Below are 14,339 nucleotides of genomic sequence, written 5' to 3' on the forward strand. Positions count from 1 at the left end.
GGGAGGCTGAGATGTGATGAAGAGCCTGGGGGTCTTCTGCTGTGCGGACGGGGAGACTTGACTCCTTCTCAGATGACTCCTCCGGGCGCTGCTGTCAGCCTGGACCTCAGAGACACCTCTACCTGTCACTGTTTATACAGCCAACTTTACTCCTGGACCAGAGAATGATTCTTCTACCAGAGTGCTCAAGTCCGCAGGTGGCAGAGATTTAAAAACTGCTAGCAAATTGCTACCTCAGTTTCTTTCTTTCCTCCTTCCTCTTTTATTGAGATTATAATTGACATATAACATTATATTAGTTTGAGGTGTACAACATAATGATTTGATGTTTGTATATATTACAAAATGACCTCCACAATAAGTTAACACCCATCACCTCACACTGTTACAGATTTTTTTTCCTTGTGATGAGAACTCTTAAAGTCTACTCTCTTAGCAACTTTCAAATGTGCAATATGGTATTATTAACTATCATCACCATGACTTATTTATTTTATAACTGAAAGTTCCTACCTTTTGACACCCTTCACCCATTTGCCCCTCCTTGAGGTGGGGCAGGGAGGTAAGGACATGCCTTTCTTGGTTCAGAGAAGAGCCGATTGCAGCTCCCTCTCCCCAGGACCATCCTGGACGCAGCTGTAACTCTGCTTTCGGCTGCCCCACAGCTGGGATTAGCTTTGTGGCTCTGTGCCAGGCACACGGAAGAGTGGTGTGTGTGTGTAGGCTGGAAAGCTAGTGCTGAGGGGTGGAATGACAAGACACCCAGAGTAAAAAGCTCCCCAGTCCTTCCCCCTACCCTTGATCTGCCTGGGCTAGTGGATCCTGTAGGCACAAGGTGACTGGCTGTGTATGTCCTGTGTCCTCCAGGCTGACATCCCAGTGAGGAGGAAGGTGCACCGATATTCCTCCCCCTCTGTACCCCACATGGTGGCAGAGAGACCCTGTATTGGGTTATGCATGAAGCATAGATGCTATATATGTATGTGTGTATGGAAGGAAGGAATTTTGGCCTGAAAACACTTTTTTATTGGCAAAGATAGCACTTCTCCTAAAGGAGATGGCAGAATTTGCCAAACTAAGCCTCCAGAAGAAAATATAACAGAGAGTGTGAAAGAAATCCACGTTCAAACATTGGCAAGTGTGAAACATTCAAGAATTCTTGTGTGAACATCATATTGTCAGAGCAAAATTAAATTAAGCTGGTCTCTGGCAAGCGTTGGGGATGAACACGGAATGGGGGAAGCTGACGGAGACTGCTCTGACATTTTTGCAAGAAGCCAGACAGAGCGTAATCAGGAAAACCAGGAAACTGGAGGGTTGGGTTCTTCAGTTAATTAATGCCCAAGAACTTAACTGCTTTGTGTCCCAAGGGTCCCAAGAAGCTGCCAAAAGAAGAACTGGAATTTTCTCCTCCCCCACAGCTCAATCACAGGCAGAGTAGGAATTAAGTTTATTCCAAAATATTTATTGAGCATCCTCATAATCTATGTTGAGCAACTATTGTTCTAGGCACTGAAGGAGACGGTCCCACCTCCTTCCTATGTGTACAGTTTACAGATGTGAATTCAACTAACTGGAATCAAAGGCAGCGTGAACAGATGCCCCACTGGAGATGTAGGCAAAGTGTCAGGGGATGCGGGGTTCACAGTGACACATTCTGATTGAGTCGCCCTTTGTGGGGCCAGGATGGAGCTGGGGACTGCGTCACCAAAAAGAAGCAGCCATATGAGCTGCGTCTTGAAATGTGAGGAATTTTGAGAGGCGAAGGCGAGGAGGGATGGCATAGCTGGAGGTGGCCCCAGAGGTCACAGGAATACTGGAATTCGAACAGTGAACAGGAGACCCCATCCACCCCCATGCTCCCTAGTTGCTTTCCCTTCCATGGCAGGGTCGGGAGAGAGTGTGGTCTTTGCTGATGTGCCAGGATGCCTGACCGCCGCTGGGAGGGCTGCAGCCCAGCGCCCGCCCTGCCCCACTGATGACTCAACCAGTACTCTGCCCTCCTCCATGCCTTGCCACTCACCTTGGCCTTGTAGATTAGGGTGGATTGGCAGATCTTAGAGTTGGGTGGTGCTGCTCTGTATTCTCTTTCGGGACTTGTCGGCCCATGGTTGTCATATTACAGTGTGGCAGTGCTTGGGGCAGCAGGGGAGCCAGTCCCTCCATCCCTCTTCCTTCTCTGAAGGCACAGGAGTTCACCATTGCAGTGGCCACTTAAGTAAAATTTGAGAGGCAAGCCTGAAACTCAAGTTCTCCCTCTCCTTTTGCACACCTTGCATTTTGGGTGGGCAACACTGCATCACAGCTTATCTCTTAGATTTTTATTGGCAGCATCCTCAAGCTCAGGGCTGTCTTCTTTCCACCATCACTTGTACCCGCAGGGAGCCTCTCCCCTAGGACTTCAGGCTGCAGCACTTTAGCGCTTGGTTTACTTTCCAGTGGGGACTGCTCTAGCTGGGCTGTGATGTTAAGGACCAGCTGAGGACAACTTGCTTGGAGCATCCACTGCTTCCCACAGTCGCTCCCCGCCGGGCATCAGCTGTTCTCATTACAGGTGGCACACCTGAGCACCTGCCCGTGCCTCCGGATCTTGGCCAGGTGCTCCACGAGCTTGCATGCTATTCTCATCACCAATGTTGGTAATTGTTGTTTGTCCAAAGTTAGGCGCTCAGTAAATGTTGCCTGATGAGGCTGAAGTTCTTCAGGGCGTTTGCCTGAGTAGTTCACAGTGGATTATCTTCCTTGGCATCGTAAATTATCCAAAGCAGTTTGTCTGAGAATGTAAAATTACTTACTGGATGCTAGAAGTTTTGTGGGAAATACTTTGTGGGAAGAACTGACATCTTTGTAGCATTGACCTTGTTATTTGCTTTCTCTTACGTCCTTCCATAAAGCATTATACTTCTCATAAGGCTATCCTTAACACGTTTTGTATTTTGCTGGTATTAAGGATCAGATAATTTTTTTCATTACGTTTTCCCGTTCTTTTTGTATGTATATGTATTTGTGATAATATGTAAAAACATAAAAAAGCTGTTGAATTTTTATTTATTTTGATTTTCTGGTTTTGTTCATGTATGTTGTGTGCATGTGCTCTTTGTTTTATTTTTATATAGATGGTTGTATGTTGGAAAGAAATTTTATCTCTTTCTACTTACTATGCATCTGCTTTGATGTCTTCTTGTACTGGCTAGAAAATATAAATACATACACACATCTATGTATACACACACATACATATGGATTTTAAATATGAAGATAAGAGTTGTCTTTATGTATCCCTATTTATTTGTCTGTTGATGTTTATAAGGGCACCTATAGCGTTTCATTTTTAATGAAAATATTCACTGTTGACCTAAGAAATATTATTATTTGAAATGCTAAGGTAGTATCCTATTATTAGTTTGCTAAGTACTTCTTTTTCAAACTTCAGGAATGATTCTTAAATGTTTGATATCAATTGAAAAAATTATCTTATTTTCTCCCATGTCCTTGAAGTGATGTGTTATAGAAATTGATTTAGGATTATTTAACTGCTTGCACATTCACAAATAAGCCATATTGGGTCATTAACTTTTGTTATCTTGCTGCACTAAAATTTATTTTTTGTTTAGATTTTTTATATCCATATCATAAGTGAGTTTGATCTGTAGACTTCTATTTTGTGTTTTCTTTGTTAGGTCGTAGAATCTGGGTTGTGGTAGCATCATAAAAATGAATGGAAACATTTATCAGATTTTTTCCTGGGACAGGTAGTATTTGTTTGTAAAAAAAAAAAAAAAAGAGAAAATATATGTAATTTGCCTGTAAAACTAACTGATCAATCAGAGTTTTGGGGGAAGCAGTTCTCTGATGATGGTGTCCATTTCATTTATGATTATTTATCTCTTAAAATGCCCTACTTCTTAATTCAATATATATCATCTCTCTAAGACATCCATTTCAGAGTTATTAGCAGAGAGTTGCCCACAGTTTTCATGAAATAAAATAACTTCTTCATAGCTCTCGTGCCAGCCATTCCCAATATTGCATATTTGTACTGACTTTTTTTTCAATTAGACTTCTGGGAAATCTATGTACTTTATTGTTTTGGATACCATGTGTCTGTTTCTTTTTTTAAATTTTAAACTTTTTATATAACATGTTCATTACATTGTGCTACGACAAAACTTGTGGGACTGAATTAATATCAGTGAATTGCCTTGGAACTTAATGTCTATGAATTCATAGTAGTTTCTCTAGCAGGAGGCAATTTTTGGTCAGTAGTTAGAAACGGACCTAAGGTGAACATCAGTGGCTCTCCTTGGAGAGGCAGAGGGGACCAGCAGCAGATAGAGCTACAGAAGGAATAGGGAGAAGAGAGTGCACATCCAGGTGAAGTGCAAAGCGGTGGACGCCCTACAAGTTTTAGGTTGAACGGGGTAGCTGAGTTCACGTGGGTGGTGTGTCTTCTTTCACTTCCTCTTTCTTGACTCCTTACTCTAACGCTTTTCAAGTCTCCTTAAGTCTGGAACCTGACCTTTGTTCTTTCCCTTTATCCTTCACTCCTACAGACTTGAACTTTGTCTCCAGACTGGATCTTTGGTAGTCAAAGCTAATCTTTGCTTCAAAACAGGAAGCTTGCCTCAATTTGCTAAATTTGCTCCATTTTTAGGTCCATATTATTTCCACAAGAACATGAATTTTTTCATAAACATGAGAATTGGCAACTTACCCCATGAACTTCATTTAAAATCAATTTTTTTTTTGTATTTAAATAGTGGTGGGGGATATTTAGCAAAGCAATGCTTTCTCCTTTTCCTTTTGTTGGTTATATTTGGGATACATAATTTGAATGATTAAGAGACCAGATATGAGAGCAGGACTCAAATGTTATTCGTATCTTTTAAAACTGAACATCCTTGTTAAACAAATCTGGTGTTTCTGACAAAATGGGTCTTCACATTATATCCTTTGAGGGACTTAAAACCTCTCAAATCGCTAAGTTTTCAACCAGGCCATTGGTTCCTTAATGAAAACCATAAAACCACTGGCAGATTTCTAAGGGCATTCCTGATCTTTAGTTTGCTTCTTTTGTGAGAAGAAGATGAGAATCAAACATTAGAAATGTGAGCTTTATTTCACCTGCCATTTCTCTTAAAGGGAGATGTCGGGCATGGTATCCCACAGTGTCATCAAGGAAAACCTGCATGTTTAGATCCCTGTTTTCAGGGAAAAGTGACCAGAGAAAACTAACTGTATTTTATTCTTGTCATCGTGGCCAAGATTATGTTGGTTGTCATTTGTCACAACTTACTTTCTTCCTGGATCTTGAAAATGGCTTTGCTGGAGGTGGGACTGGAAGAGTTAAACCAGACGCGGGTTCACTTCCTCCATCGGTCTGGATGAGTGAGTTCTCTGACTAGCGTTACACACTGTTGTAAGGTGGTGACGGAGGGGTAAAGAATATGTCATCCTTTGCCAAAATAATTGGGTGTTTAAAACATCTTCCAAGATGCTTTCTGCTCCGTTTTATATGCCTGGTTAAGAACTCCGCTCCAAGAGAAACAAATTTGAAGATGATCCATGAAGTGAAATTCTACCCCCTGCCTCTTCTCCTACTTTAAACTGAAAAATTATTCCACATTCAGCTGCTGCCCAAACATTTCATATGTGTATGTATGAAGTCCTCACTGACTGCGGCAAAGAGAGATCTCTCTTTTAAGCCAGTGGTTCTCAAACCTGTGGCTGCTTCTGAATCAAAGAAGACCTTGTTAAAGCACAGATTGTCAAGTTCCACCCTCAGAGTTTCTGATTCAGGAGGTTTGGGGTGGGGCCCGAGAATTTGCATTTCTCACAAGTTCCCAGGAGATGCTAGTGCTCCCCAGCATTCTTTGAGAACCTCTGCTCTAAGCCAACTTGTGAGTTAAGTGAAAACGCTTGTGAAATTTCTTCAATAGCTAAGTTTCCTGGTAGCACAGTTTCACAGGTATGTGAAAATTGGATCTGAAGTATATGGTTGGAAAAGGAAGCCCAGAAAAACGTAGGCTGATGGAGCAATTATGGAGAAGTTCCAAATTAAACAGGATGATCAACTTCACAGAACACACACCTGAATGATTCTGTTGAATACGGGGTCTGAGGCTCCTCAGCTGTGAGGAAAGGTGTGTCATAAAGGACAACTAGTGTGACCTAGTGGGATGGAGGTCTCGCCTTCCAAACATGGGCTTCAGTGGGACACCTCCGCGGAGCACACTGTCATGGCTCTGGGAGCTCATGCAAGGGAATGGCACTGCCTGCCCCAGGCCGAACCACTGATGGCATTAGTTACAGAACATTCCTGACAAGGACCCGGAAGCCATTCCTCAAACAACCAAAACACTGAAACACACTTTCAGAGGGGCCATTTTCTTTGAGTCACCTCCCCGTGCCACCTGCTATGGGACTGGACGAATTGGGTTGCCTCTGGCTCTGCAAGGTCAGCAGAGATAGTAGCTCCCGTTCTTTGGCTGAAGAGGATAAGACTATCGTCCCCAGTCTGCACCCAGGAAGACTTGCCAGCCTGCACTCCACGAAACTGAGAATCAAGCTGGCTCACCATGGGACTCAAGGGTAGGGTCAGAATTTCCACAGGCCTCTCTTCAGTTGGAGGGGTCATATAACAGGGAACAGTGCTCAACTTCCTCCTTCAGATCATGTCCTGAACCACAGGGCTGTCAAGCCTCGGGATCTCTACGGGGAGGAAATGAAATCTTGTGCAAAATTAGGTTTGCCTGATTCCTCCTGTGGCTGAGGAACCACGGTGCAGTCAGTCCCCTGCAACTGTCCCCGGGACAGCTCAGCGAACTCCTCCGCGCCTCCCCATCTGAATACTGGACCCAAAGTCAAGCTGGCTTGTCTTTGACAGAGCGGCCTTTGAATTCTTAAAATATATTCTGACGGGTGTCTGGCCAGTGGGAGATGTGATTACGGTAATTGACGGGCCTACGATAGAGACCGCTTTCTGAAAATGCAGCGTTGGGTATTTGGAAAGTGATTCCATGAGCGCTCATTTATACACGGCTCCGGTTTTCTGTATGTGAAAGGCTTGTGGCTAATGTGTCAAATGAGGACAACCAAACCACCAAGGTCTTTTCCCTGGAAGATCACAGTAGAAGAATTTAGACTTAAGAAAATGCAAGCATTTGAGACAATACCGTCATTGTTGTAAGATAATCTCCTTTACATTTTCTTAAAAACATTTTTTTTGTTGTTGTTGTTTGGGGATAGAGGGAGATAAAAGTATGGTAAACATTTCCACTAATTTCAGAATCTATGGCCACATCTACCCATAACCTCCTTTTCTGGAACATCCAGTTTTATTTAGCAGGTTAAAGCTGAGAGTTTCAGAGTTGAGTATCTTTCTTAGCACTCTGAGAAACAGCTACTTGAAAAATTTATGAAAGAACAACAAATACCGAAAGAACAGCAAGTACGAACTATACCCAGTACTTCGTTAAAATGACTCTCTTCGGTCAAGGCTTTTGGCTATAGTTGTTTCTTCCATTTCATTATTTAGAGATTGTTCTTGTATCCTTGATTTAATGGGTTTATTGTCTGAGTTTCTATTATTTTAATTCCTGTCATCCACTCAGGAAGGAATAGTAAACAAACCCAAGGTAATATAGATGATGTTTTCAACTGTTCGGTTTTATCTGGAATCTGCCTTCAGTGGTGATGAGGTGGTTTATTCCAGCCATGTGGGCACTAAAATGCTTTTATGCCCAGTTTTCTTGCTTCTGGCAAACAAAATGGAATTAAACCTAGGGAGAAAGTCGACCTCCAAATTAAAGTCTCTTTCAACTTGGAATTTGGGTGCTCCTTTGTAAGGCTGATTTTATTTCCATGTTTCAACTATTTTCAAAAAAGCCACTGGGAAATATTTAATTATTTCAACGTAACTTTCTTGTCAGTGTCAGGAACGTGTGATGGCAGCGTCGATCGCAAAGTGCTACAGCACTCCACGGTCGGGAGGGAAAGTAGAAGGTCACTGTTGTCCTCTCCAGTTGTTCCTGGGTGCGGCTGGAAGAGATCATTATCCTATATGCAAATGAGAAACAGATACCGGTGAGAAGAGACCTGGCAGCAGCCATTCAGTAAACAAAAGGTCCAGCCAAGTACGGGCCTGACTTCTCAGGCCTCAGGTATCTCCTTATCCCGGGCGAGACCAGGAGGACCACCGAGACACTCAGAAGGGACACTTGATCTTTCCTGCATGTTCCAATTTTGGAGCCCATAAATGGATGCCATTTGCTTCATATGCGTCACAAAAACTGGTTGGTGAGATTGCTCCTGCGTGATCTGCATGGGTGGCAGTTACAGGTGGGCAAGTTGAGCCAGAGACGTGGTGGCGATGGTGTCAGAGCAGGCAGTCTCTGCTTTGCAGGTTTGTCAGTCAGGCTTGTGTGGTTCACACCACCAGCAGGCCCTGGTGCTTCCCCACCCAGTCACAGCTCCTGTCCCTGCAACAGGTACAGATGGCACCACAGGAGGACAGTTGTGACATTCTTCAGAACTAGGTTATGCAACCTTTTCATACAAGAAAATCTTCATAAATACTTTATGATCTCATTTTCATGGATATATATTTTTAAAATTCATACCTTGGTGCTGAAGAATGGTCTAACTGACTGAACTGAGAAATCAGAGCCTGATGAGGCCTCTCTTACATCAATGATGGAACCTCCAGGTTCCCACATAGGACCCTTCTGCCATCCCCCAGAGGCTACATCCGTTGTTTCCTCTCTCCTTTGTGTCCATTTCCTGTTGTCAGCAGCACCCCACCCCATAAGCCATTCCACTAGGAAACTATTGCATTGCATCGTGGAGAATCTGGGGTCACAAACTACACATAAATGGGAAATTTGTGGGTGTGCTGGCAGAGATCACGAGCTTGTGATCTGTGGGCCGTGCCACGGGGCGGTGCTTTAAAGGCAGTGTCACTCGGCAGGTAATGCGCTTCGCACAGTGTAGGCATTTTACACCTGCTTCCCCACCGCAGCCTCTGCTCCACCCTTTTGTATCGTCTGCCTGGATCCTATAGGTGCCTTGGGAGCCTTGCTAGATTCATGGGGTCCTAGGCCAGCCTTCTGTAAAGGTTTTGTCTAATTTCTGCCACAGTTGAATCAAAGCTCTATCTGAATGTTTCCGGTCCTTGAAGAAAAGTGTTTCTTTTATTTCCAGTTGAATCCAGGCCATGCTGTCTTGTCAGCAGCACTAAGACTCTGGGCAGCACTGCTATCCATTAGACTGTGGCCCGGGGTTCCCCAGAACTAGGCTTCCTTATGGTGTGGTTCCCTTTAACTTCCTCCGTCTTTCTTGGGCTCCTCACCATCCCTCCCACTCTAGGCCTGGGTCATTTGCTTTCATCTCCTGTCCCACTTTCTCCTCAATAATCTGTAATCCATTAAAATGAATGCTGGCAAAACCTCCTCATTGACATAATGCTCTCTGTAGGATCATTCTTGACCATAACTATGATAAAGTTATGATCATAGTTCAGAACTATGATCTATGTTCCCTCCATATATACAACTGAAAAGGTTCCATTCAATTACTATTTGTTAAGTGTTGACTACAGAGAAGGCATTTTACTGGTGCTTCCTCCTTATGGCACTGGTGTGAGGTAGGGGTCATCATCGCCCAATGAAGGAAATGGACTCAGACTATGCAGAGAACTTGTGCAAGTTCACACAGCTGGGAGGGGATGTGCAGTGGCCAGGGTTCACAGACCAAAGGTCTTTCTTAGCACAAGATCAAAGTTAGGGGTGAGGGAGACACAGGCAACACCTCTTCATCCAGTTCCAACTGGAGGCAGTCCTGTAAGGTACCTGTGGCTGGGCCGGTCCTGTGGAGGGAGGGGTAGGGGTGGGCAGCAGTGCTGGTTAGCAGGCTGTAAATTACAAGGAGCATCAAACTTCAGCCACTTTTTAGAGGCTAATTTAGGTGGAGGAGCAGCATGGGGCATCATCCCAGATACTCATTTTACTCTCAGATCAGTCTGTCCCTGATGGTCTTGTTTCACTGGGAGGCGGGAGGAGACAGACACAGGCGGGGGCCATCGGGACTGAAGCTGCTGAGACTTCCTGGAGGCTCCTCAGGTGTGAATTTGGGGTAGGGGGAGGAAGGGGCAGGCAGAGAGTTTATCCTTCAGGGAGGGTCTAGGCACATTTTGGCTCCATTGTCCCGTTTCACAGGACTCTTGCTATGCACACAGAAACGTGAAGGAAGGAAGGGGGTAGGAGTGAAGTGGTGCTAATGCTGGAATTGATTTCAGATGTTACGGGATGTAACCTAACTTTCCTACTTACCGGATATTGGGTGGTACTATTTTTGGAAGTTTCCTGCGTTTATCAATGGCTAAGACTTCAAGTTCTTTTGAATTTCTTCAGAGGCTTGTAGAATTCTAGACACTCACTCATATACTCAATAAATGTTTACTGAAGAAACTGAATGAAGAAATGAATAAATGAGATATTCCCTTCCTGATTTCTTAATTCCTTTCACTTTGTGCTCCTATTCGACAAAGTATTCGGCTTCCGTTAAGATGCATGGCTGTGATCAATATGGACAGGAATCTCCCTCTCCCAGGTTTATGCTGTGGAGGTGTGGCGCAAGATGAGAAACCCGCAAAACAGCTGACAAACAGAGTGACAGTGCTATCAAGAAAATAAATCAGGCAGTGGGATGGAGTGATGGGGTGAGGATGATGTCCTTTAGCTGGGGTGGCCGGGAAGGGTCTGGAGAGGTGTCATATGAGCTGAAGTCTGCATGGGAAGAAGGAGGCAGCCGTGCACAGATTTGGAGACACCTCGAGTGTGAAGGCCCTCAGGAGGTGAAGCCGTGTGGACCGAATGTGCTGGTATCTGCCGTATTAGTTTGCCCGGGCTGCTGTAACAAAGTACTGCAAACTGAGTGGCTTACCAACAGAAAGTTATCGTCTCAGTTCTGGAGGCCGGAAGTCTGAGATCAAGGCGTTAGCAGGGTTGGCTCCTCCTGAGGGCCGAGATGGACAGTTTGTTCCATGCCTCCCTCCCAGCTTCTGGTGGCTTCCGGGCAATCTTTGGAGTCCCTTGGCTTGTAGGGCTCCGCCTTTATCTTCACACGATGTTCTCCCTGTGAGCCTGCCTGTACCCAAACTTCCCCTTTTTATAAGAATGCCGGTCATACTGAATTAGGGCCCAACCTCATGACTTCATTTGAATCGGATTACCTCTGTAAAAACCCTGTCTCTGAATAGGGTCCCATTCTGAGGTCCTGCGACTTAGGATCAAGCCAGCGTATCTTTTCTGGGGAGACACAATTCAACCCATAACATCACAACTCATGAACGTGATGAAGTGTGCTCACGTAAGTTTGTTTGCGTTTTCTCTGCTCCTGGATTAGGTAGCACACCCTGTAAGGCGTGCAAGTTACTCACTGTTCCTGTTGGATATTTCCAGCTCCTCATATAGAGTTTTGTTCCCGGCAGTCGGAGGAGCTTAGGAAAAGCTGCCAACAGACTCAACGTTTAACCCCTGTAACCCAGAGTTCATCTTCCCTGTGGAAAGGTGTTCTTCCCGCCCATCTCCAGAGGGTTTTGGGAAGAGACCTAGTGAATTCCAAACATTTGAGAAGGGGCTGGGCAAATGGAGTTGCCTTTTTTTTTTTCTTAAATAGTAAATATAGGCTTTGTTTCCTCTTTGGAACACTCTGATCAAAATAAACCGATTAGGCCCAGCAGTGGTCACAATAACAGGTGGTCGAGAGGTCCCCTGGGGCTGGTTGCCCACAGAGCCCGCCTCCGCGGGCCGGGAGGGAAGCCGCGCTGGGGCCGGGCCCTGGAGGGGGAGCCGGTGGTGCATGTCTGCAGCTGGCCCAGGCCTGCTCAGGACTCACTCAGTGACTAATGGGGAAGTGCCCACAATGCAGAGAACAATGTTGGGCCGCCAACTGTTGATGAAAGGAAGTGGGGTTTGTCAGGGCCTTTTCCCCTGGCTGCTCTCATGGCTCTGCTGTGTCAAGTGTGCCTCTCCTCCAGGGCTGAGGGGAACCACACACTCAGTGATTAATCAGCTATCGTGAACAGCCTGTGGGGTTTTGAAATGCCCTCCCTTCTGTGGCAGGCAAGTGCACCTGGCTGGGCACAGGTGATCTGGGGTCAGGTCCCGGGGCCACCCTCAGTGTGGCTGAGTGACCCTGGGCAAGACGGCTGGGCACAGGGAGTCACAGGGTTCGGCCTGCACAGCCCTGCTTTCCCCCAAATCAGACAATGTAGGTGATTCTCAGAGGATAAGGTGATGTATAAACCATGACTGACATTCCTTCTGTCTGATTTCCATATGTGTGTGTTTCATCGAAGTTAACAAAATAGAAGGAAAACACGGAATCAGAAGACAGATGGGAAGAGCTGGAAGGGGAGCAGGGCCCTCAGAAGGATGAAGGGTTCTTGGAGGTAGATTTGTCCCAAGCAGGGGCTCGACTTCTGTTTCCTCTGAGTAGACCCAGAAGCCGCCCCATGAGGGCAGCTGCCGTGGCGTGTTCATGTGGCTGAGATGGGGTTTTGATCAGTTATTTATGTAGCTCGCATGGGGATGTACCTGCAGTTACCCATTAGCAGCTTCCTTCAAAAGCTCTGGGACAGGAGATTGGCTTTAGGGTGGACCAAACCCACTGGGCCTGCTCCCTTTTCCTGTGATGATCTTGGCTTTGCTCGCCGTCTGTGGCGGGCGTGCTCCTGGGGTCAGAGGTAATCTGTCCGCAGCAGTTCCTGGCACCCCAGTGGCCCCGGAGGAGGGGGAGATCACTGATGGGAGCTTGTCTCCTAGACCCACCAGCAAACCTCTCCTCATTCCATACTCTTTCTAATTTAGTTCCCTGCAATTCTGAGGGCAAGGGGACAGGATTACCTTCAAGAACTTGGCGGTGAGGGCACACGAGCTGAATAAGATGCATGTTCCGTAAATTTGGAGGAAAGGGGACAGAGGCCAGGTGGGCACTGGCTATGACTGCCCGTGGCAGAGCCGGGACTGGAACTTGGGCTTCCAGTTTCTTGCTTCAATACTCCTTTTTTCCCCAATAATTTTTGGTTTTTGGACTGCAATTAATGTTTTTAGTAATGAGAACATTCATACTGCATTTCCAAGATTTACATCCAAAAGAGCATATTGTATTTACATGCAGTGGACAGTCCCAGATAATAAATTCAGACCACAGCTCCATTAAGACTATGGCACTGGTTCCAAATCAAATTAAACACATCATACTCTTACCTCCTCCTTTCAACGTGGACAATAAAAACCCACTCTTCCTCCTTTTAAGGAATATGAAATTGCACTGGTAACTGCACTGATTAGCAATGATGACATTTGAAACATTTAATACCTGAGAGACAAGCCCAAATACGTTTGAGTGCTAACACGCCTGTGCGTGTTACATGTGTTATTCACATGTGAACTCTTTTCCTCCCCGGCGGAGCCATAAGGTCAATCAGTTAAAGGAGACAGAGACAAGCTGTGCAGTGTCTGAACTGGAGATCTGAGCATGATTTTCACATGTCTTATTCAGGACAGGTGGGTGCTGTGAGTGGAGGATAATATAAAGAGAATTGTTCTATTCCTGGGGCTTGTAGGTGAGGACTAGAAAGTCTTCAGGTTGTACCAGAATTGAGGATGGGTACAGATGAAGGGGCCAAACTTCCCAGTGACTCCATATTCGCTGAATATTTGGGAATATTTGGGAAGTCTTTGTGTTACGCAGAGCGCCTCAACCGGGCCCTGAACTTGGTTTAATGCTCTGTTGTCGCTGCCTTGAAATTCTGTATTCTAAATTATGGAGCTAGTCCTGGTCTGGTGAAGCGAGAGCTACAGATATTACCAACGTGCCCATTTTGTAGATGAGGAATCTGAGGGCTACGCAGGTTAAACAGCTTCCCTAAGGTTAACTTGCTGGGAAGTAGCTAACGCCAGCCCTTAAGTCTTGCACCTCCCTGACTAGTTTCGATCTGATTTATCAGTGCAGTGTGTACATTTCTAAGTGCCTGCCCAGTTCATGACGGTGGCTCTCCACAGCTGCCCCACACCTTCTAGGATGAGGCCCTTCGCCCTGTTTACCCCACTGAGACTCCCCCTGGCAGCACTGACACCCAGGCTTGGCCTGCCTTGGCCCAAGTGGGGAGTCTGGCCATCTTCCCAGGAGCACTTCAACCAGAAGAGCTAGGTTATGCCCAGAGGCACTGTGATGGGACAGCATGCTGAGAGGTGGCTTCTGGACTTTAAGCCCCCCAAATCTCTGCCACTTGAACTTCTACAACTCTAAGTCTTTATTTTTATATACTGCTTGAC

This window comes from Camelus ferus, chromosome 14, assembly GCF_009834535.1.
Source record: "Camelus ferus isolate YT-003-E chromosome 14, BCGSAC_Cfer_1.0, whole genome shotgun sequence".
Lineage (NCBI taxonomy): Eukaryota > Metazoa > Chordata > Mammalia > Artiodactyla > Camelidae > Camelus > Camelus ferus.